Source organism: Triturus cristatus, chromosome 3_1 (assembly GCF_964204655.1).
Source record: "Triturus cristatus chromosome 3_1, aTriCri1.1, whole genome shotgun sequence".
NCBI lineage: Eukaryota > Metazoa > Chordata > Amphibia > Caudata > Salamandridae > Triturus > Triturus cristatus.
This window is the reverse complement of record NC_140583.1, coordinates 134,064,895-134,088,204: the sequence shown is the minus strand read 5'-3', so window position 1 is coordinate 134,088,204 and position 23,310 is coordinate 134,064,895.

The window sequence follows — 23,310 nt, the reverse complement described above, 5'->3', positions numbered from 1 at the left end:
ACATTTTTGCGCTACTGTGGAACAAAAAGTGTTGTCAAATTGTGTTGGGGCATAAGTATTGAAAACAGTTAAAGGAATTTTGTTGATTAAAACTTTGATAATAATCCATCTGCCCATGTCATATTTTTCTTGTGAAAGTGCTACAAGATTTAAAGATTTCCTACATAAAGTAATAACACCATTCTTTTTATTGGAGGTAGAATACATAATCACAGAGCCTACCAAACTATAGTTGAATTTTAAGGCTTCTGGTTCGGCAAGGTGCGTTTCTTGAAGCAAGACTAAATCTGCAGCAGATGTGCCCAAGTCATTTGAGAGGATTATTAAAACCCTTTATCTTCCATGTAATAACTCTGAATTTTACAGTAAAAATTAAATAAATGTTGAGGACTATCAAATATCCAAAACTCTACAATGAGAATATGAAACAATATACAGAAACGTGAAAAAAAACTAAGAGTAATATATATGAGAATACAAAAAGAATATGAGAAACGAAAGGGGGGAGGAAAAGAAGAGAAAAAAAGATAACAGTACATGTCAAGAACTATTGCCTGAAAACACATTCCTAAATATGCATCAAAAGAAAGAATGGGGTGGTGACAACACTGATGACGATGGCACATTTGTCAATGGGATCGTGACCATAGCGGAACGGTATATAAGTAGGAAGGAGATGTACAATATAAACAGATATCATGAATCTGTAAGGAAAAAGCGAGAGAAAGGTTAACATAAATCTAACATCACCAGGATAAACATTTTATCCAAAAGCATAAAATGAAGAAGTATCAAGACATGTTAGAAAAGATTAGCGTGTAACTGCATCCATTGTATCCATCAGGTGAGAGTTTATAAATGTTATGAGTTCAGCTAGATCCTCTTACAAGGTAGTCTTATTTTGGTAGGTAACCTTAAAGAGGCAAGGATGAAATAGGCCATAACGAGCACCCAGATTGAGTAATGCAGGAGGGAGATTAATAAAGTCTTTACCTCTGTTTGCCATACCATTGGAGACATCATGCAAAAGGATAATCTTCCTGCCTTACTATAAGATTAGCTATTTTGCTTTGGCAGCATTAAGATCTTTCAAAAGGTCTGAGAACTCAAATCAAAAAAAGATAAGAACTCCTTGCGGATCAGTAGATGGCAGAGAAGAAGAGAGATGAGTACCCAGTCTATATGCTCTTTGTTTATTGAGATTGGTGGAAGGATGTAAATCCAATACTTGTGTAAGAAAGGACACAAAAAAGGTGACGGATCATCTCCCTACGTACCTTCGGAAAGATCATAAACACTGAGTTTATTGCATCTATTACTGTTTTCCAAGTCTTCTGAGTGCTTCTTTAATTAAAGGAACTCTTTTTCCAAAATGTTATTGGTTTCATCATGTAATTCACTAACCTGTTGCTCCACCAAAGACGTTTGTGTCTCTATAAGGGACCATTTATCATCAAGATGCTGGATGAGTTTGTTAGTCTCTTCAATACAAGGACGCAGGGCTTGAATCTCTTCCAGTTAAATCTCTAATGATACAGGAAATGGAGACTTCCAGGCACAGGGGGTCATGTTTAAATCTCGTATAAGTGGATGAGGGTGACTAAGCCTTCACTAAAGTACCAGATGCAGAGCAAGGAGTCATTGAATGCTCCATTTTAATTTCGGTGCAATACACTATATTATCTTTTAAAGAGCCCCTAGAAGGGAATTGTGAATATGTTTTGGGAGTAGACTGAGCCCTGGAACTGGTATCGAAGAGTGGTTTCTTTGATCTGCATACAACTGCTGTATAAAGAATACTTAGTATTGTGACAAATTAGCAATATATAGTTTACAACTTTACATAGAGAGAGAGAGAGCGTCAAAATAATTATGCATAACTTGGAATGCTCGGGGTGCTTATGTAGGGAACTGCACGCTTGATAGATTGTTAGGATGCCGGGTGTTCCTTGGATGAGGTATCATTCAAAAGCTGCATATAGAATATGTAATTATTGGCACACATTAGTAATATATAGGCAAGCAAATCCTTGGGAAAATTGTCAAAATAGTCATGCACATGTTGGAAGCAGTGCCATTAATAGTATTCTTATGAAGGGAACAACATGTTGGGAAAAAAGCACTAAATACCTATTGCTCCTTGGGTGAGGTATCATACAGAGACGCATTTTATATGAAGGGAATGCAGTCTAAGCAGACATTGCAGCAGAAGCATGTGGGAAAAACAAAAGTAAGAAGTGCTGGCGAAACATGTCACTACATATCACAAAGAGAGGAGAGTGTATAACACTTTTAAAAAGAGAAAAAGATGCTCTCTGCAGTATTGGCGTGTAGTGAGGAGCGGTGTTTACAAAATAGTGATAAAATATGGAGCATAAAAGGCTTCACCTGGCCCGTAAAATAAGAAATGGCATTCTTCTGATGGCTCGACATTAGAGGAATTCAGTTTCTCAGTTCACAGCATACTGATAGTCATGTACATGCGACAACGGTTCCGGCGTGCGACTGAGCGCCCAGTTCAGGCCACCATCGAGATGGCATCCAAGCCAAGCTCCCCAGCATTGTCTTTTTGTATAACGGTCACAGCTCAACAGAAGAAATAGGAGGAAGTCACGGATTTCAAGGAAGAGGAAGCAGATATGGGAGAGCCAAGCACTTCACCATTAATGAGAGTACCACTTGAGAGATCCATTTAACACTCAGCATGAGTGGAGCCAAGCGGGCCGAGCACAACAAGCACCACCAATGGGATATCCTGTAAGGTATAAGGCAACAGCAATGTCACTTCCTCACCCTCTGGGACAAATAGGACAGTAAATGTCCTGCAGTGCAGGGCTTGCAAGTGGGGTAAAGGACCATGTTAGCATCACCTAGGGAATTGCATTCTGTGGACGAATCTGTGCTACATGTGCAGACAAGAAGCTTAAGCATTGCGCGTAATGGAGAAGTAATTATGAGCCTTAGAAAATTCTATAAAAGGGCATAGGTTAAGCAACTGAATGCCAGAGGCCCACATCCCTACAAATTGAAGAGTGTCATAGTTTGACCCCAGATGCATACTGATTGAATTCCGGGGAATGTGTTACCTCTGATGTCAGGAGAGCTGCCCCTAGTGTCACAAGAGCTGGGAAGGGCGGCTGCCAAAGGCACCCTGACTGTTCACTTTTCACAATGTTTGAATATTTGACTTTGTTCATCATTCCGTCCATCAATTGTTCTTTTTGCATTTGTCACCCCGAGTAGGACGGTTATGCCCAGACATTGGTCCCATGCTCTCCATACCACTTGAGTCAAGATGGCCTGGCTGATGATGGGTGATATGCCAAAACCAGTCCCAGTATACTTGTTTCTGGTCCAGGGAGGACTTGCCCTTGCAGTTCAGGCTCGACTGTTTCCATGGGGAGCAGGGTCAAGACTGATTTGTATATGGCTGGGAACTAACTGGAATGGCATGGTGAGCAAAAAAACATGATGGATTTCGGCCCAGATGTCTGTACTGGAGGGTGACTGTTTGACATTGTTCAGCATTCCGTCCTTCAATTGTTCTTTTTAACATTGTCACCTCATCTGGGATGGGTATGCCTAGACATGGGTCTAGTGCTCTCCATGCCACTGGAGTCAAGCTAGCATGGCTGATGAGGGGTGATACCCCGAAACAAGTCCTAGATGCTTGTTTCTGGTCCAGGGAGGCCCTGGTCTGGCAGTTTGCGATGGAATGTTCCCATCGGGAGCAGGGTCAAGACTGATTTGTTTATGGCTGAGGACAAACTGGAATGGCATGATGAGCAGAAAACACTATGGATCTCTGTACTGGGGGTGAATGTTTGACATTATTCAGTATTCTGTCCATCAATTGTTCTTTATGCATTTGTCATCTTGTGTTGTGTGTCGATTTAGATACCGTATATAGGTTTCCCCTATTTATGTCCTTATATAGGCACAATTCGCATTGCTCATATTTAGCCATAGAAATCCGACCTTTATTTAGGCATTATCCATGCTAACCAAATACAGGATGGCCACCTACATCCGTTCATCTACGTCACAACGAGATCTTGGAAAACCAGACTCTTAAGCCTTTAGGACTTCTCCAAGAACTAATTTATTATGCATGAACATCTATTCCTTAGGGATTCATTCATGATATTTTTCTGCCTGACTTTTACGTCAATACTGGCATTCCTAAACACCTTCAAGGTATAAATATACCTTCACTTACCATGGCAAACCACGGTTCGGCTGCCTACTTGCACAACGCGGCTCGCCAAGGCAAGTTCGGAAGGAAGTCAAGTCCCCACCTGATGCACTGACCAGACGATGTCATCCTCCTCGCATAGAAACCAGCGCCAGTGTTTCTGACTCCCCTTGGGGGGTGTTAGAGATTGAGACTCGGAAAGAGATTCCAACCTCACTCATTCTAAGGTATGGAGTGGACTAGAACCTAAAGGGACTTTTGGCAAATCTTGGCAACTATAGCTAAACTAGACTATAGACAAACAGCACCTACTTCTTACCTCGTACTACACTTAGGTTAGGTACACTGGGGTAGAACTAGCTAGAAGCATCAGATGAGTATTAACATTTTAGCCTGTATTATTTATGTATGTATTTTTATGAATATCTGTCATAGCTACAAACCATGCTATTGCAGTATTATATTATCTTGATGCTAACGCCGTACATATTTTTCTTCGCATTCTGTCTTACGATTGTAGCAGTTTATATTTCTTGCATGAGAAATAAGACTGTTCAATAAACCCTTTTTATTGAAACGCCCGTCTATCCATTTCTGTGTAACTCTGCAGAAATGAAGCATGTACGATTGACTGAGTGAAACTGTTATCTATTTTTTCCACGATTCTGAGATGGTTCCGATTCTAAGGGAAACAAAGTTGTCATGTTTATGCGGTTTTCAGAAACGAATCCCTTCTTGATCATTCAAGAAGTTTTCTAGTGACCTCTGAGTTAGCTGGCACACACAAGTAATTAAGTTTAATGTACTCAATGGAGACATACTGACCTCAGTCCTATGTCAAAATTATAGTTTATATTATTCCAATGTGCAGAGCCTATCAGGGATATGGGAACTACACCACATGGCGCCCAACGGTTTGGTAAGGCACTAATTTAACGCTAGATACTGAAGTAACTCAGTCGTGCTTTTCTCAGAGACTCCTACTCATAATACTCCATAAGACATCTGGAGTTGGTAGGGATAATATCCGCCATAACTGAGTAGAACAAAAATCCTATGTATTAGCTGTTTGGTTTGTTCAACATTGAAGGATACAGTGTTCCAAAATATTGTGCACCTTATCTTTGTTCCCCTGAAACTTGCTCTGCAATTTTCATTAAACAAATATCCATAAACGAGGATAATAACACCGGAACCGGTGGAGCTGTACCCGACAATGTCGCAGCAGCTTTTGATTATACAGGGTTTAATTAAACCGATGAAAATGCGAAAATCATTGCTCCAAACTTAAGGAGAACCATCACTCTAAAACTTATAAAACATGGCCTAACACCAAGAGGTGGTAGAGCAGTTTTTGTTATAGAGGCACATGAAATTCACCAGACAGAGGTATTCTATTCATGGATAGTATTCCCAGAATCAAATCCAGTAACTAAAACGTTTCACTTCTACAAAGATGATGAACCACCTGAGGAATATTCCTTTCGAGGATATTGAAATTCCACTCACATACCAGGAGCATGATCTCTGGTTTCAAGGCACCCTAAAACATTACAATCACATTAACATGCTCGGTGCACTAGGTAGACAAGGAGCAACGTGGCCGATTTTAGTCGTCTACACACCTCATCCGGACATTGAAGAATTACTTGCTCAACTCAAGGAGTTAATCAAAATATATAGAAAATTGGTTCAATATGTCATGCGAACTTTCACAGTCCAACCAACAATAGCCATTCCAAGACAAACCTCTCACCAGGGGAATGCGCTAAAAATCACACCACAGACTATGGTGCCGATCACGATCCGGTAAAAAATTCCCCCGTGCGACTCGTATCCGGTCTTTTTACCGTACGAATCGTACAAGTGCCGTACGAACTGGCAATCACGATTCGCATGGTAAAAAGTCCATACGACCCGCACCGGGAATCATTCCCCACACGTCCTCGGGTCGGAAAATGTGTCCGACACGTCCTCGGACGATTTACCTTACAAACGTAAAAATCCAAGTCCGACCGAGGAATCACGATCCATCCCGTGCGTCCGAGCCTACAACCGTATGGAAAAAACACCGTCCGCACCGAACACCAATAGCAACCATGGAGACATGTGCCCGCATACGCGCCCAACACTCCCCCCAGCCCCCGTACGTCCGACACGTACCCCCCGTATATGTATACCCCCACCCGTCTAGGTACACCCCAGTACGTTCCAGTCGAACCCCCACCCCAGTACGTGTCGTACCACCGTCAATGTAAACCCCCCCACCCCTGTACGTGTCGTACCACCGTCAATGTACACCCCCCCACCCCTGTACGTGTCGTACCACCGTCTATGTACACCCCAGTACGTTCCAGTCGTACCCCCACCCCAGTACGTGTCGTACCACCGTCAATGTACACCCCCCCACCCCTGTACGTGTCGTACCACCGTCAATGTACACCCCCCCACCCCTGTACGTGTCGTACCACCGTCTATGTACACCCCAGTACGTTCCAGTCGTACCCCCACCCCAGTACGTGTCGTACCACCGTCAATGTACACCCCCCCACCCCTGTACGTGTCGTACCACCGTCAATGTACACCCCCCCACCCCAGTACGTGTCGTACCACCGTCAATGTACACCCCCCACCCCTGTACGTGTCGTACCACCGTCCATGTACACCCCCCCACCCCTGTACGTGTCGTACCACCGTCTATGTACACCCCAGTACGTTCCAGTCGTACCCCCACCCCAGTACGTGTCGTACCACCGTCAATGTACACCCCCCCACCCCTGTACGTGTCGTACCACCGTCTATGTACACCCCAGTACGTTCCAGTCGTACCCCCACCCCAGTACGTGTCGTACCACCGTCAATGTACACCCCCCCACCCCTGTACGTGTCGTACCGACGTCAATGTACACCCCCCCACCCCTGTACGTGTCATACCCCCGTGTACCTACACCCCAGTACGTGTCGTACCGACGTCAATGTACACCCCCCCACCCCTGTACGTGTCGTACCACCGTCCATGTACACCCCAGTACGTTCCAGTCGTACCCCCACCCAGTACGTGTCGTACCACCATCAATGTACACCCACCCACCCCTGTACGTGTCGTACCACCGTCCATGTACACCCCAGTACGTGTGAGTCGTACCCCCACCCCAGTACGTGTCGTACCACCGTCAATGTACACCCCCCACCCCTGTACGTGTCGTACCACCGTCAATGTACACCCCCCACCCCTGTACGTGTCGTACCACCGTCTATGTACACCCCAGTACGTTCCAGTCGTACCCCCACCCCAGTACGTGTCGTACCACCGTCAATGTACACCCCCCCACCCCTGTACGTGTCGAACCACCGTCAATGTACACCCCCCCACCCCTGTACGTGTCGTACCACCGTCTATGTACACCCCAGTACGTTCCAGTCGTACCCCCACCCCAGTACGTGTCGTACCACCGTCAATGTACACCCCCCCACCCCTGTACGTGTCGTACCACCGTCAATGTACACCCCCCCACCCCTGTACGTGTCGTACCGACGTCAATGTACACCCCCCCACCCCTGTACGTGTCGTACCACCGTCCATGTACACCCCAGTACGTTCCAGTCGTACCCCCACCCAGTACGTGTCGTACCACCGTCAATGTACACCCACCCACCCCTGTACGTGTCGTACCACCGTCCATGTACACCCCAGTACGTTTGAGTCGTACCCCCACCCCAGTACGTGTCGTACCACCGTCAATGTACACCCCCCCACCCCTGTACGTGTCGTACCACCGTCAATGTACACCCCCCACCCCTGTACGTGTCGTACCACCGTCTATGTACACCCCCCCACCCCTGTACGTGTCGTACCACCGTCTATGTACACCCCAGTACGTTCCAGTCGTACCCCCACCCCAGTACGTGTCGTACCACCGTCAATGTACACCCCCCCACCCCTGTACGTGTCGTACCACCGTCAATGTACACCCCCCACCCCTGTACGTGTCGTACCACCGTCTATGTACACCCCCCCACCCCTGTACGTGTCGTACCACCGTCTATGTACACCCCAGTACGTTCCAGTCGTACCCCAACCCCAGTACGTTCCTGGCGCACCCCCAACACAACCTCCTAAGTACGGAGCGCACCCCATGCCCCAACATCACAACCGCATGTACGAGTCGTACAAAGCCACACACAAGGACCAAATCGTACAACCAAATGGCCCATGTACACACCGTACACACGCTCAAAACGCACGTACACAACAAGGACAAAACAAAACAACTCAACAATACACCATTCGAAAGGCACACAGCCACTAAACATGGCCAACAACCACTAAAATAACACAATCACTGACCTGCAACTGTCAAAAACAAACAGAGGCCCAATACACCACCACTCCTTATAACACACCCACCCAAAATTCAAACACTGCCACACCCACCCATGGACCAATAAAAAGGGCCCACACACACAAACCATGAGCCTTTGCAACAGACCCACTGCTGCCAGACACCACAGAACCAGACTACAAGCGACACCACATCTTACACTTGCACACCTTCACACGACCACCCTCACAAACACCCTCTCATCACATTCACACACACACATAACCATCCACACCCCCCCCCAACATCCACACACCCCCCACACCCACACCATCCCCACCCACACCCCTCACCATGCCCACTACCAAGAATCCAAAGTTCAGTCACCGAGAGTTGGAGGTCCTTGTTGATCAAATCCTCAGAGTCGAGCCACAGATCTTTGGAACATTGGTCAGAAGCACCAGCCAGGCAGCCAAAACAGCCATGTGGCAGACCATCGTCGATGCTGTGAATGCTGTTGCGGACACCAGGAGGACCAAGCAGGATTGCCAGAACAGGTGGTACGATCTGCGGAGGAGGGTCAGAGCCAAGAGACAGGAGGAACACGACCAGGCCAACGCCACCGGAGGAGGGCCCTCCCGCAGACCCGTACAGTACCATCCCTGGGAGGAGAGGGTGATGGCCATACTGCCGGTGGAGGCAGTTGAAGGAGTAGAAGGACTCCGAGACCCGGGTGAGTACACAAACAACGCACCTCACATGGGGGGAACTGCAACCACAACCAAAATTAATAACAGGCACGCAAACACCACAAGCCATCGCATTACTCAACCACACTCCATGAGCAGGCACATGCCACTGCTGCCACCATGCCCCATGCACCCAGCTGGACAATGTCAAGTCACAGGCCACAGAAGACAACAACACATGACACGGTAACCCGGATGGCGGGAGTGTGGGCACCAAGAATCACATAGTGCGACTCCAAAGCAGACAACAATGCCCTCTGCCCATATGGCCTAGGTCACAGCCAGACAAACACTGTGTCCCAACACAGGAATGACTTGCCAGCAAATGGCGGATGCCTTGCATCAACACATGGGGGTGAAGGCAATGTTTTGCACATGCCAGCAGCTAATGAACAGCCAACAGTGTGAAAGAGTGGCAGCACACACCACCACAGCAGCAGCGCACAGACACACAGCAGACAAAATGGGTGCCTGGAGATCAGAAACAAACTCACATCAACAGGCCAAGGGCCACTCAAAGATCTGCTAACAGTGTGTGCCCAGGAAGCTGGGCCAAGGTGACAGAGGGTGACACACGGAGGGAGGGAGAGGGGGACACAGAGGGAGGGAGAGGGGGACAGAGAGGGAGGGAGAGGGGGACAGAGAGGGAGGGAGAGGGGGACAGAGAGGGAGGGAGACACAGGAAGATGGACAGAGGGAGGAGGCTGACACACAGAGGGAGGGAGAGGGGGACACAGAGGGAGGGAGAGGGGGACAGAGAGGGAGGGAGAGGGGGACAGAGAGGGAGGGAGAGGGGGACACAGAGGGAGGGAGAGGGGGACACAGAGGGAGGGAGAGGGGGACTGAGAGGGAGGGAGAGGGGGACAGAGAGGGAGGGAGAGGGGGACAGAGAAGGAGGGAGACACAGGGAGAGCAAATCAGTCCTTTGGTGTGTGGGAATGTCTGCTCGTCAGCAGGTGGACTGCGTGCATGTAGACAAGGGTGGCCAGTGCCAGAACCCCCCCTCTTCATCATGGCAAAACGCAGGGCCATGTTACAACCTGTACACGAGCACAAGGACAGCCACCTGCATCATATGAGTGTGTGGATCCACTCCATGTGCACATGTACAGTGCTACAAGGAAGGCGCAAACGCATAGCTCGGCACACATGCACACTCCACTGCTGACTGCAGTCACACTTGACGCAGCAAGTAAGACTGTGCCACACATAGTTAAAGGGGCCAAATTGGTGCCCAAGGGACACACACATGCACAAGTGCACTGTGAGTGGAATGCAAGACAGATCCTAATTCCAAGAGGAAATGTGCCAACTTTGTAACGGATGCAACATGGATGTTGCATGGATCAAAAGTAACATTGTCTCTCTCACACACAGGTCAACGTCGTGCTGCACCCCCCAACACTGGGGGGGAACACTCACAGGACCCGGATCTGCAGGAGACCGATCCCACCGGCAGCGACCACTCTCACCACTCTGCGGACGACCCCGACCGACCTGGCCCCTCTGGTGTCCAACCACCTGCAGCACCTGCGTCAGGTACAACCGTGCCAACCACCACCCCCACTCCTGCCACATCCCAGGAGACACCCAGGATCCCTGCCCCAACACCACAATGCAGCCAGGCTCGCCAGGAGGGACACGGTGTCCCGGGCACCCAGGAGGAGGCAGGCGACAACGCCAATGCCACCCCTCAGGGGTCCCGGAGACCCCATGTGCCCACAAGTGCAGGCCAGACGCAAGTGGGCAGGGGTGGTGGGAGTGGAGAGCGGCGGAGGCGCGAGCCTGACCAGTTGGCTGGGGATCCGGTATTTTCCCATGTCCGTAACATCCTGGACTCATACCGGCAGGACACCACGGGCATGGCCCAGGTTGTGTCCGTCCTCGAGGGGATCAAGGTCCAGCAGGCCCAGCAACATGCGGAGCTAATAGCCTGTCTACAGCTACACCAACGGAGGATGGAGGACAGACAGGCTGAGCAAGTGACGGCGTCCCAGGGGATTCACGCTGAACTCCGTCGGATGGCCGACACCATGGCCGACCCTCCCTGTGCCAGAAGGCGGAGAACATCACCACCCACAGGGAGGGATCATGAGGAGGAGGAGGAAACATCCGACGGAGCATCCCAGACGTCGTCACGGCCTGCTGCTGAGGTTCCCCGCAGGAAGCCGGGTCGTCCACGGAAAGGACCGTGAGGGTGGCTGCCACATCACCATCTCCCAGGACACCTGGCCTGGCACCTGGCCCACTGGAGCAACAGCATCACAGCATCAAGAGACATTCTCTGCCACATGGCCCTGCTGGTCACTGGCTGACCAATGTTGACAAAGACTGTGGCATGGACTCTGAGGATTTCCAATGGCAAGGACACCAACTCCCCTACTGAACTTTGGATTCCCTAATCCCGGAAAGGCCCTCACTTGGCCCCCCCCCCCCAATAATAAATCACACTATTAAGAGTAGATGCCTGCTGGTAGCATTATTACCTAACATGTGTCTTGTACAGTCTAAACATGCCTGAGTCATCTGTTCACTTCAACCATCCACACCCTGGGGCCTGAGTCTGGCACAGGACACATGGGTCACAGTTTTCTAGGCAAGACAGACATGGAGCACCATACACACCCGTGATGGTCAGAACCAGCTGAGGGGGTGGCCGAACAACCGTGCTGACAGACACATTGAGTACAGCAACAGTCATGCGCAGAGGTCAGGGATCCTGGCCCGTGTCCTGGGGGGCACCCAGGTACGTGTAGACAGGTGGCAGAACCATGTCCTGCAAGCTTGAGTCCGGTGGATGCAGAGAATGGGGTCATGGACAACGTTGGATGCATGGGGATGGCACATGTCACAATACCCACACAGTCATGGACATCATGCCCATTACACAGTCTCAGCACACACACACAGCTTGCATCTTGCCACTCGACACATTGACACATAGCCACAATCAGGGAATACCATGCCAGACATGCAGGATGCACCGTGCCAACACACCAGCATTGACTGAGAAGAGGCAGCTTGGAGGCATAGGGACACCTTTAATAGTCATGTGTTTGGGATTGCAGAGGCAACTTGAAGTACACATGAACACATCATGTGGAGTAACATGTGGCTCCAACACTGGCACCCCCCTTCTGCAGCACAAATGCGTGATAGCCATGGAACTGGCACACAAGTGTCGGATAATAGCTAAATACCCACAGCTGCTCACGGAGAGCCTGCCATACACCATGCATCCGCTGATGTGGAAGTCCCACGCCATGTCAAGACAATGTTAACCGTATGTGTCCGAGGGCAGTGTCACACACATTGATGCCTTCATCACAATCCACCATCCCATCACTGATGACTGACAACCAGGCAGGCCATCTATTCAGGTGTACCCAGCTGCATGTCGTGTCCCATGGGGATGCCACATGTCTGCAGAGGACCCAAACCCCGACCGGGGCAGTGTGCACACATCGTGAACAACTGCCACACCCAATACACCCCAGATGCATCCCTTACCCCATGGAGACTTCCAAACGTGTCCGTGCCTGTAACGCTGAGTCAGCCCACGATGCCATGTCCATGAGGAATAGCAGTGCCACAACAATGCAACCAGCAAACGGCATGGGCAGGTACCTGGGGAAGAGAGACACACAAGAAGTCAGCCACAAGAAGCACAGCCACTTGCATGTGCATGTACTCGACACATGTATGTATGACAACATGCTAGGTCACAATTATGTCTGGGGAAATACTACCATCACTGCCACCATCACTCCAGTGACACACCCACACACACCTCTGCCCCACGTGCCATACATGCAGGTGGAGACACACATCACAACGCATGCCACACGGGGACCAATGCGTGCACACTCAGACCCTGGTACTCACCACTAAGCAAAGAAGTCGCGTATGAGCCGAGTCCGGATGTCCTCTTGCGGCTCCACATCCTCCACATCACTAGCCCCATTGCCAAGCCCTTCGTCCTCCACGGGTGGATGGTCCTCGTCATCTTGATCCAGGATGAGGGGCACAGCTCTTTCAACTGCCATGTTGTGCAGCATGCAGCAGACCATGAAGATCTTGCAGACCTTCGCCGGGGCATATGGGAGTGCGCCGCCGGTCTTGTGGAGGCACCGGAATCGGCTCTTCAGCATGCCAAACGTCCTCTCTATCACTCGCCTTGTCCGGCCATGGGCGGTGTTGTAGCGGAGCTGGGCCGGCGTGATGGGGTTGCGGAGAGGTGTCAGCAGCCAAGGCATGTTGGGATAGCCAGCGTCCCCTAAATGGAAAGCACATGGATATCGTTAGAACAGGCGAAGCGGTAGTGCTGCTCGGCCAAACAGAATACAGGACAGACAGACTGTACCCACCAACAACACATGCACGTTCGTTGCGCAGCTGCATCATCATATCAGGCATCCCGCTACGCCTCATGATGTAGGCATCGTGTGCTGATCCTGGAAAACGAGCACAGACATGTGAAATCACCATGTTGGACAGACACACCACAAGGGCATTGATGGAGTGGTAGTGCTTCCGATTGCGGTACGCCACCTCCCGTGCGTGTGGTGGTACCAAACCTACATGTGTCCCATCTATGGACCCAATGACATGGGGCATCCCTCCCAGGGCATAGAAACCACGTTTGACCTCAGTCATCTGTTCAGGGGTTGGGAACTTGATGAAGTCATCCAGGTGAATCAACATGGCCTCCAAGAAATCATGCAGCACACCGCTGAACATGCTCTGGGACATGCCACCAACATGAGCAATGGTATATTGGAAGGTACCCGTGGCAAGGAAATGTAGGGCAGCCATTACCTTCAGCTGGGGTGTCAGTGCCGTAGGATACCTGTGCTGCGGTTGCAGGTGTGGTGCCAGTCTCGCCGTCAGCTCCAGAATCAACGGTTGGGTGAAGCGGTAGAGCCGGATCCTGTCATTCTCCTGCATGGTGGCCAAGTCTGGAATTCTTCGGGCAACAGGAGGCGCTCTGCAGTAATTTGGAAGTGACAAGGAAGAGTGAGTGCACTACGAGAACAACTCATGTCTACTGAGCACATGTAAATCTGCCAATACACACATGCCACATAGGGAGTCAGGCATGTGCTACATGCCCAGGACACGTATGGATGCAAGGTGACACTCCTTCCAAGACCCAGCTACACACGGTGATTGAGAACCTCCCCATGCCACGCCATGGGAATAGCTGTGTCCCAGTGCAAGTGAACAGCCCGACGCAAGACAGAAGTGACATACACCCACACATCAGCAGAAGTAGGATGCCGATTGTAGAGACTGGTAGCGGAACACCGGAGCCACAGGTCACATGACATTACACTAGGCCTGCCCACACACCTTGCCATGAAGGTGCACATGTCATGACTCACCACACATTCCTTGTGAGGATGCTGACATGGCCTTGTCACGCTACTCCGTGTCCCATGCATACATGTGCACCTCACATCAGATACCACATGTGGCATGGTGTGCGGAACAGTGTGCAATGACAATCTACACACAGACACATGTTGGTTGCTGCAACGGCTGCAGCTTTTGAGGGTGCTACAACATCAACCTGATGTAAATCCCGGACACATAAATGACATAGTCACATTGTGCACTGTGGGTAGTGACAAGTCAGGTGTCATGACCCCTGTACCGGGCATCATGGGACACTTCCGTGTGTTGGTGTCCGTGCCATGCCAGTGACGCTCACCCCAAGTGCGCAGTACGACATGCACACATGTCAACGGAGTCAAGGGCATGCCTGGCACACATTGCACCCTCACACAGTACACCTGTACACATCTCATCATACATCTGGTGCATCCTCCACTCAGGAGGCATGTTCCACATCACAGCCTGTCACACCTGTGCCCCACACATGTAGTAATGCACAGACGATGCCTTGATGTCCATTCCTGGACAAGTATGTCCATCCATGGACAAGTATGTCCGCCCTATTCCTACCTGTGTGTCGACTATCACCACAGTGATGTGTACAAACCGGCGTACTGCTGCTAAGAGGGCCTGTGTATGTTCCCCAATCACTGTGGGAGTGCTGCCGTATGTGTACCCATCGTGATGGCGAGCGTACAGGCATTTGTACGGTCCGTACCACAACGAGTACGCATACGCGTGCAGACCCATAGTGATAGTGAGCGTACATGCGAGTGTACGGCCCTCTCACTATGGGTCTGCACGCGTATGCGTACACGTAGTGGTACGGACCGTACAAATGCCTGTACGCTCACTATCACTATGGTTCTGCACGCGTATGCGTACACGTAGTGGTACGGACCGTACAAATGCCTGTACGCTCACTATCACTATGGTTCTGCACGCGTATGCGTACACGTAGTGGTACGGACCGTACACTCGCATCTACGCTCACTATCACTATGGTTCTGCACGCGTATGCGTACACGTAGTGGTACGGACCGTACACTCGCATCTACGCTCACTATCACTATGGTTCTGCACGCGTATGCGTACACGTAGTGGTACGGACCGTACCCTCGCATCTACGCTCACTATCACTATGGTTCTGCACGCGTATGCGTACACGTAGTGGTACGGACCGTACACTCGCATGTACGCTCACTATCACTACGGGTACACAGACCCATAGTGATAGTGAGTGTACAGGCATTTGTACGGTCCGTACCACAACGAGTACGCATACGCGTGCAGACCCATAGTGATAGTGAGCGTACATGCAAGTGTACGGCCCTCTCACTATGGGTCTGCACGCGTATGCGTACACGTAGTGGTACGGACCGTACAAATGCCTGTACGCTCACTATCACTATGGTTCTGCACGCGTATGCGTACACGTAGTGGTACGGACCGTACCCTCGCATCTACGCTCACTATCACTATGGTTCTGCACGCGTATGCGTACACGTAGTGGTACGGACCGTACACTCGCATCTACGCTCACTATCACTATGGTTCTGCACGCGTATGCGTACACGTAGTGGTACGGACCGTACACTCGCATGTACGCTCACTATCACTACGGGTACACAGACCCATAGTGATAGTGAGCGTACAGGCATTTGTACGGTCCGTACCACAACGAGTACGCATACGCGTGCAGAACCATAGTGATTTTGAACGTAGGCATGCATGTACGGGCCGTTGCCATGCATTTGGGGTGCCCTAGGGCCCGGAAACGCACCGTACCTGTGTGTGATTCTCCTAATTACATAGGGGACAAGTATTAAGGCCTACATGCATGCTGGTTGTCATGGCGACCAGGTTCAAATTTCGATTTTGTTCTGGAAGGTGCACAGCAGAAGTCAGTTGGAATTCTTCTACTTTGTTGCAATGTGTTTGTGGGGCTGACATCATGCAGGAGAATGAAACCGATAGAGAACCCACAGACTGCTAGGTTTGAAGGGATTGGTGGAAACATAGGATGCAAATGTGAGTGACCAATCACTCTGTACTCCTGTGCATGAGACTGGGCAGAAGGCCACATATAAGGCAGCCAGGTCCCATGAGGGATTACTTGCCTGCACATCTTTGCATTTGTCGACCAAGCTGCTGCTACTGATTCCCTGGAACCATGTCAAGGGCTGTGGAGAGGACACAGCCATTCACCCTGGAGGAGAACATGGCTCTGCTGGATGTGATCCTCCCACAGTACCCCATGCTGTATGGGCGACCAGGGTATCAGGTGAGTGCATAGGCCACTGCCACAGACTGTCCCTATGTTGTGACTGTGTCTTCAGGCATTGTGACCCGGTGTGACACACATGCCATGTACTGTCGGGGGGGTACCAGGGGGGGGGTGCCTGATGTCTCCCAGCAGTGCCCTGAGACAGGAGGGGTGTGTGCAGAGTCCTCCCAGCAGTGCCCTGAGACAGGAGGTGTGTGTGCAGAGTCCTCCCAGCAGTGCCCTGAGACAGGAGGTGTGGGTGTGATGCACAGTGTGAGCCTTGATCATTGATTGTGACATTGCCATCATTCCACCTGAGTACCCACTATGGCACGTACTGCCTTTTCCCTCACCAGAGGATGATGTCCCTATGACAGAGGTGCAATGCGTTGGCTGCATTACATGCCATGTAGTAACCAGCTATTATGTTCACATATGTCTCTCTGTGACATGTGGCTGGTGTATTGATGTGGTGTCACTTGTACTTCCTCACAGGTAGGCGCCTCTGCCAAGGAGCAGATCTGGCTGACCGCCGTCAGTGCCGTGAGGCGTGTGGATGGTCGGAGGCGGAGCCTGTCCCAGGTGAGGAAACGCTGGCAGGATATCCGGTGCTGGACGCGGAGGATTGCACGGCTCCTGCTGGGGGACTCACCTGAGAGCCACAAGAACCGCGGCCGCCGCCGTCTGACCCACCTCCACAGGCGTGTGCTGCCGGTGGTCTTTCCAGACCTGGAGAGGCGCTTACAGGCGATGCAGCAGGCGGAAGGGGGTAGGTACATGTGCGTTTGTTGTGTGTCACCGGCATTTGTAAGGGCACAGTGGCATTAATTCACTGGCAGGGTTTAAAGGTGCTGTGCCCATCCAGTTTGCCCAAGTGTAGCGCAGCGCCCCTGCCACCCTTCCCCTCCTTGCAATGTGTTCCCTGGTCTGTGTGTAGTCACTCCTTCACAAGGTAATGTAGGCTGGCGCTTTGTCCACGAGAACAATGACTGTAGCATCATGGGTGGTGGTGGTGGGTAACAGGTTGTGGGACCTTGCCTGTGAACTGTCAAGTTCACTGCATGTGGGTTCCATGTCAGTTGGCACTGATGCTGGCTCCAGACATGGGAGTTGGTCTCTCATGTGTCATGCCTTACAGCGCGCATGTCCTATGTAGTGGCCTGTGACATGATGTGCATGAGTGTGCGCTACGCATAGTGCAGGGATGGTGACGTGTGTAGCAGTCATTCCCATTCAGTAGCATGTAGTTGCGTGCCCAATACTGTCCCCTGGGGCACCTTATCCTCAGTGTTGTTTGTGTCATCATCAACGTGGACACTCTCACTGTCTACAGCGTAGGTTGTGCTCTGTGCCATTGTCCCCTGTCACCATGTATATAGACGTGCTATTATGTACAGGTGTCCACTGTGCAGCCTGACCTGATTGTCCCTCTTCATACTCACAGTTGCCAGTGCCTGTGTGTCTTGTTATACTCATCTGAGGATGGGCACTGGTACCTCATTATTTGTACAGGCGCACCTTTGCTGTTTTGCGTCCAATCTTGCCTTTTGCCTGCCACTGTGTTTATCACCCAGACTATGAGATGTTGGTGCCACCTGTGTCTCAGCAATTAGCATCGTGTGGGGGTTGCTTGGGGCGGGCAATGCCTATGTGTCAAATCCTGATTCCTAATTGCTGGGTCTGGACAGTGTGTGATGTTACTGGACACACACGCAAGGTGCAGTGACCGAGTTATGTTGGGCATGTTTGCAGCATTACCTATGCAGCATGTGTCTCAAGTGCATGGATATTGTCCCTGGTCATAGGTATTTTCACAAACGCTGTGTGGTGCAGAGGCAGTGCAGGATTGTCCCCAGGGCCTGGGTGCTATGTCAGACTCCGTTTCCTGTCATCAGCTATTGTCTCATGCTCTCCATGGTATTTCAGTGGCATGGTGGCTCAACCAACTGTGTTTCATGCCCTACATCGGTACCTTGTTTTGCAGATGTTAGGGATCTGCCTCTTCAGGCTATGCAATGTTGACTATGTAGATTGGACTCATGTGACAGATGTGTACAGGTGTCTGATTAATTTCTGTCTCTCCACCCTGCCCACAGCATCGTCGGGGGACACAGAGGGAGACATGGACACGGACCAGGCGGAGGGACCGAGCACCAGTGGCAGCCGTGACATCGGGGCTGGCACATCGAGTGGGACAGAGGCGGAGGATAGTGTGGCCGAGGACCTGTCGACTGGCACATCAGACTACGAAGCTGACAGGTCCGAGGAGGATGTCTCAGGGTTGGCGGAGGCTGCACCAGCAGCTGACAGTGGAACAACACCTGCCACCGCCCCCTCAGTTCCCACCAACCGCCTCCCACTTGCTCGTGTCCCTTCCCAGCGTGCCCGGTCACCGCATGTCTCCTTCCTGCCAGGCACCGCACCCCCTGCCCCTGTCTCCACTGCTGCCGCCAATGCTGAGTCTATGGACATCCAGCGGCAAATGCAGGTTGGTCAGGCTGCGATCCTGAATGTCCTCCATTCCCACGGGAAAACCCTCACCAACATCGAGGCATTCTTGGAGGGCATTCATTCTTTGCAGGCTGACCAACGCAACTTTCTGAGGTCCCTAGACTCCACACTGACTGCAGCAGTGGGTCTCCTGCAGCGCGACCTCCCCCCACCTACCCCTGCCCCATCCACACTTCCCACTTCCATGCCTGTCCCACGTACACCCAGACGTCGGCATGCACCCACCACAACAGACACAGGCACCACACCAGCAGGGAAGGTCCACCGCACTCCTCCTGACACGCACACACAGGGTGAGATAGGCACACCCACTGGGTCGGGGGGCAAACGTGTGACACGCAGCCAGAGTGGGAGTCCGCATTCCACACAATCCACTCCCTCCAAATCCCCTCCCCTCAGCTCTCCTGGCCACATCTCCCCCAAGGACTCCTTCATGGCCGCTCTGTCCCTGAGCCCCACAGTTACGCCACCACGCAAGCGGTCAAGGAAGTCCTCGGTCAGGGTGGTTGAGTCTCCCCCCCTGTCTCCACCCTCCCCCGGTGGCGCTGCAACCCATCCCTCTGAACCCCCCCCCTCCTTGGGGCCTGAGGTCACTTCGGGTGCAGGGGACTCCCTGGAGGACCTTGCTAAGGTGTGTAGTGCCATCCTGGCCTCCGCCTTTGGCCATGACACACCCCCTGTGGTTGAGTCCTCCATCCCTGCACCCACAACGCCGCCCCTTTGCCCTGATGTCCCTGCGATGCCTGTTGCTTCCCCTCCCCCTGATGCCCTCACCAGTATGGAAGACGATGGCATTTGACTGTGCAGGCAAGGTAGGGGACACACATCCCACTGTGTCCCCCATGCAGCTGGGAATAATTGACTGCCCTATGGCCTTTGTTGACTTTGAACTGCCGTTGATCCACGGACATTGTGCTCATGCTGATTAAAGCTTATTTTTTTTTTTCATTATCACACTCCTGCTATGGTGGTATTGGTGTTGGGGGGCTGCTACATTGTTTTGGGTGGTGTTTAAGGCTTTGGGTGTGTGGGATTTGTAGTAGTGTTCTGCTCTTTGGGGCCACCCTAGGATCTGTGTGCCATCACAAGGTGTTGGCTAACTTCCTTAGGTCATGTCAGCAGTTACTGCATGGTTCAATTGTCCCAGGGTGTATTCCTTACTCTGTGTACCCAGTTTCTTCCCTGCAGGGTGTTCCCAATGTTTAGCGCAGAGCTGTGTGTACATGAGCTGTGTGTGTGACGGAGCCCTTCTACTTTGGCCATGCATGCATGGCCATGTCTCCACCTGCAACAATCGTGGCATCCTTGGTGATCACTGTACTTGTGTGTGGAGTCAGTTGACATGAGTTCATGGGGACATGTTCCCTTGTAGGCAGTATGGATGTGGGTAATTGTGGCATCACACACATGTGTTACACCCCTCCTGGGTGTGGACACTGCTGGGAGGACTCTGCACCCACCTCTCCTGGGTCTGGACACTGCTGGGAGGACTCTGCACACACCCCTCCTGGGTCTGGACACTGCTGGGAGGACTCTGCACACACCCCTCCTGTCTCTGGGCACTGCTGGGAGGACTCACCACCCACCCCTCCTGGGTCTGGACACTGCTGGGAGGACTCTGCACCCACCCCTCCTGTCTCTGGGCACTGCTGGGAGGACTCACCACCCACCCCTCCTGTCTCAGGGCACTGCTGGGAGGTCTCTGCACCCACCCCTCCTGGGTCTGGACACTGCTGGGAGGACTCTGCACACACCCCTCCTGTCTCTGGGCACTGCTGGGAGGACTCTGCACCCACCCCTCCTGTGTCAGGGCACTGCTGGGAGGACTCTGCACACACCCCTCCTGTGTCAGGGCACTGCTGGGAGGACTCCACACCCACCCCTCCTGTCTCAGGGCACTGCTGGGAGGTCTCTGCACCCACCCCTCCTGTGTCAGGGCACTGCTGGGAGGACTCACCACCCACCCCTCCTGGGTCTGGGCACTGCTGGGAGGACTCTGCACCCACCCCTCCTGTGTCAGGGCACTGCTGGGAGGACTCTGCACACACCCCTCCTGTCTCTGGGCACTGCTGGGAGGACTCTGCACCCACCCCTCCTGTCTCTGGGCACTGCTGGGAGGACTCCACACCCACCCCTCCTGTGTCTGGGCACTGCTGGGAGGACTCTGCACACACCCCTCCTGTCTCTGGGCACTGCTGGGAGTGATGGGCACCCACCCCTCCTGTCTCAGGGCACTGCTGGGAGGTCTCTGCACCCACCCCTCCTGGGTCTGGACACTGCTGGGAGGACTCTGCACACACCCCTCCTGTCTCTGGGCACTGCTGGGAGTGATGGGCACCCACCCCTCCTGTCTCAGGGCACTGCTGGGAGGACTCTGCACCCACCCCTCCTGTGTCAGGGCACTGCTGGGAGGACTCTGCACACACCCCTCCTGTCTCTGGGCACTGCTGGGAGTGATGGGCACCCACCCCTCCTGTCTCAGGGCACTGCTGGGAGGACTCCACACCCACCACTCCTGTCTCAGGGCACTGCTGGGTGGACTCTGCACACACACCTCCGATTACTGGATATGTGCGCTTGGCACATACACGGTGGGGTTACGCACACTGCATTAGAGGTGAGGGTACGTGTCTACTGACACTGGTGTGGTGGGGGTACGCTCCGTACGTCCGCGGGTGTGGGTACGGGTCGTACTTACACTGTTGGGCAGGGGGGTACGCTCCTTGCATTCGTGGGTGGGGGTTCGAGTCGTACTTACACTGTTGGCATGGGGGGTACGCTCCATGCATACGCGGGTGGGGGTACGGGTCGTACTTACACTGTTGGGCAGGGGGGTACGCTCCTTGCATTCGCGGGTGGGGGTACGGGTCGTACTTACACTGTTGGGCTGGGGGTACGCTCCGTACGTCCGCGGGTGGGGGTACGGGTCGTACTTACACTGTTGGGCTGGGGGTACGCTCCGTGCGTCCGCGGGTGGGGGTACGGGTCGTACTTACACTGTTGGGCTGGGGGTACGCTCCGTACGTCCGCGGGTGGGGGTACGGGTCGTACTTACACTGTTGGGCTGGGGGTACGCTCCGTACGTCCGCGGGTGGGGGTACGGGTCGTACTTACACTGTTGGGCTGGGGGTACGCTCCGTACGTCCGCGGGTGGGGGTACGGGTCGTACTTACACTGTTGGGCTGGGGGTACGCTCCGTACGTCCGCGGGTGTGGGTACGGGTCGTACTTACACTGTTGGGCAGGGGGGTACGCTCCTTGCATTCGCGGGTGGGGGTACGGGTCGTACTTACACTGTTGGGCTGGGGGTACGCTCCGTACGTCCGCGGGTGGGGGTACGGGTCGTACTTACACTGTTGGGCAGGGGGGTACGCTCCTTGCATTCGCGGGTGGGGGTACGGGTCGTACTTACACTGTTGGGCTGGGGGTACGCTCCGTACGTCCGCGGGTGGGGGTACGGGTCGTACTTACACTGTCGTCAAAATATACAAACATGGAATTACGTGGCACACTACACATGGCCTGGACATACCTGACACCCATGCCCTGGTCACCACGAGGGGGTGGGGGCGTGTCCTGATAATCCAGCGACCGCCACAACGGAAGTCCGTCACCACGCGAACCGGCAACACAACCAGACAGGTACGTCCCGTACCCACGCCTGAAGAGCGTGGGTACGAGTCGGACCACGCCCACACACGTCACCCCAACAATGGCGGGACGGATCGCACCCACGTGGCAAAGGCCTGGGTACGGGCCGCACAAACATCACATAGCGTGGGGACGGATATGTACGGACCCTACCCCCACCCCGTATGCAAGGAGCGTACCCCCCAGCCCAACAGTGCAAGTACGACCCGTACCCCCACCC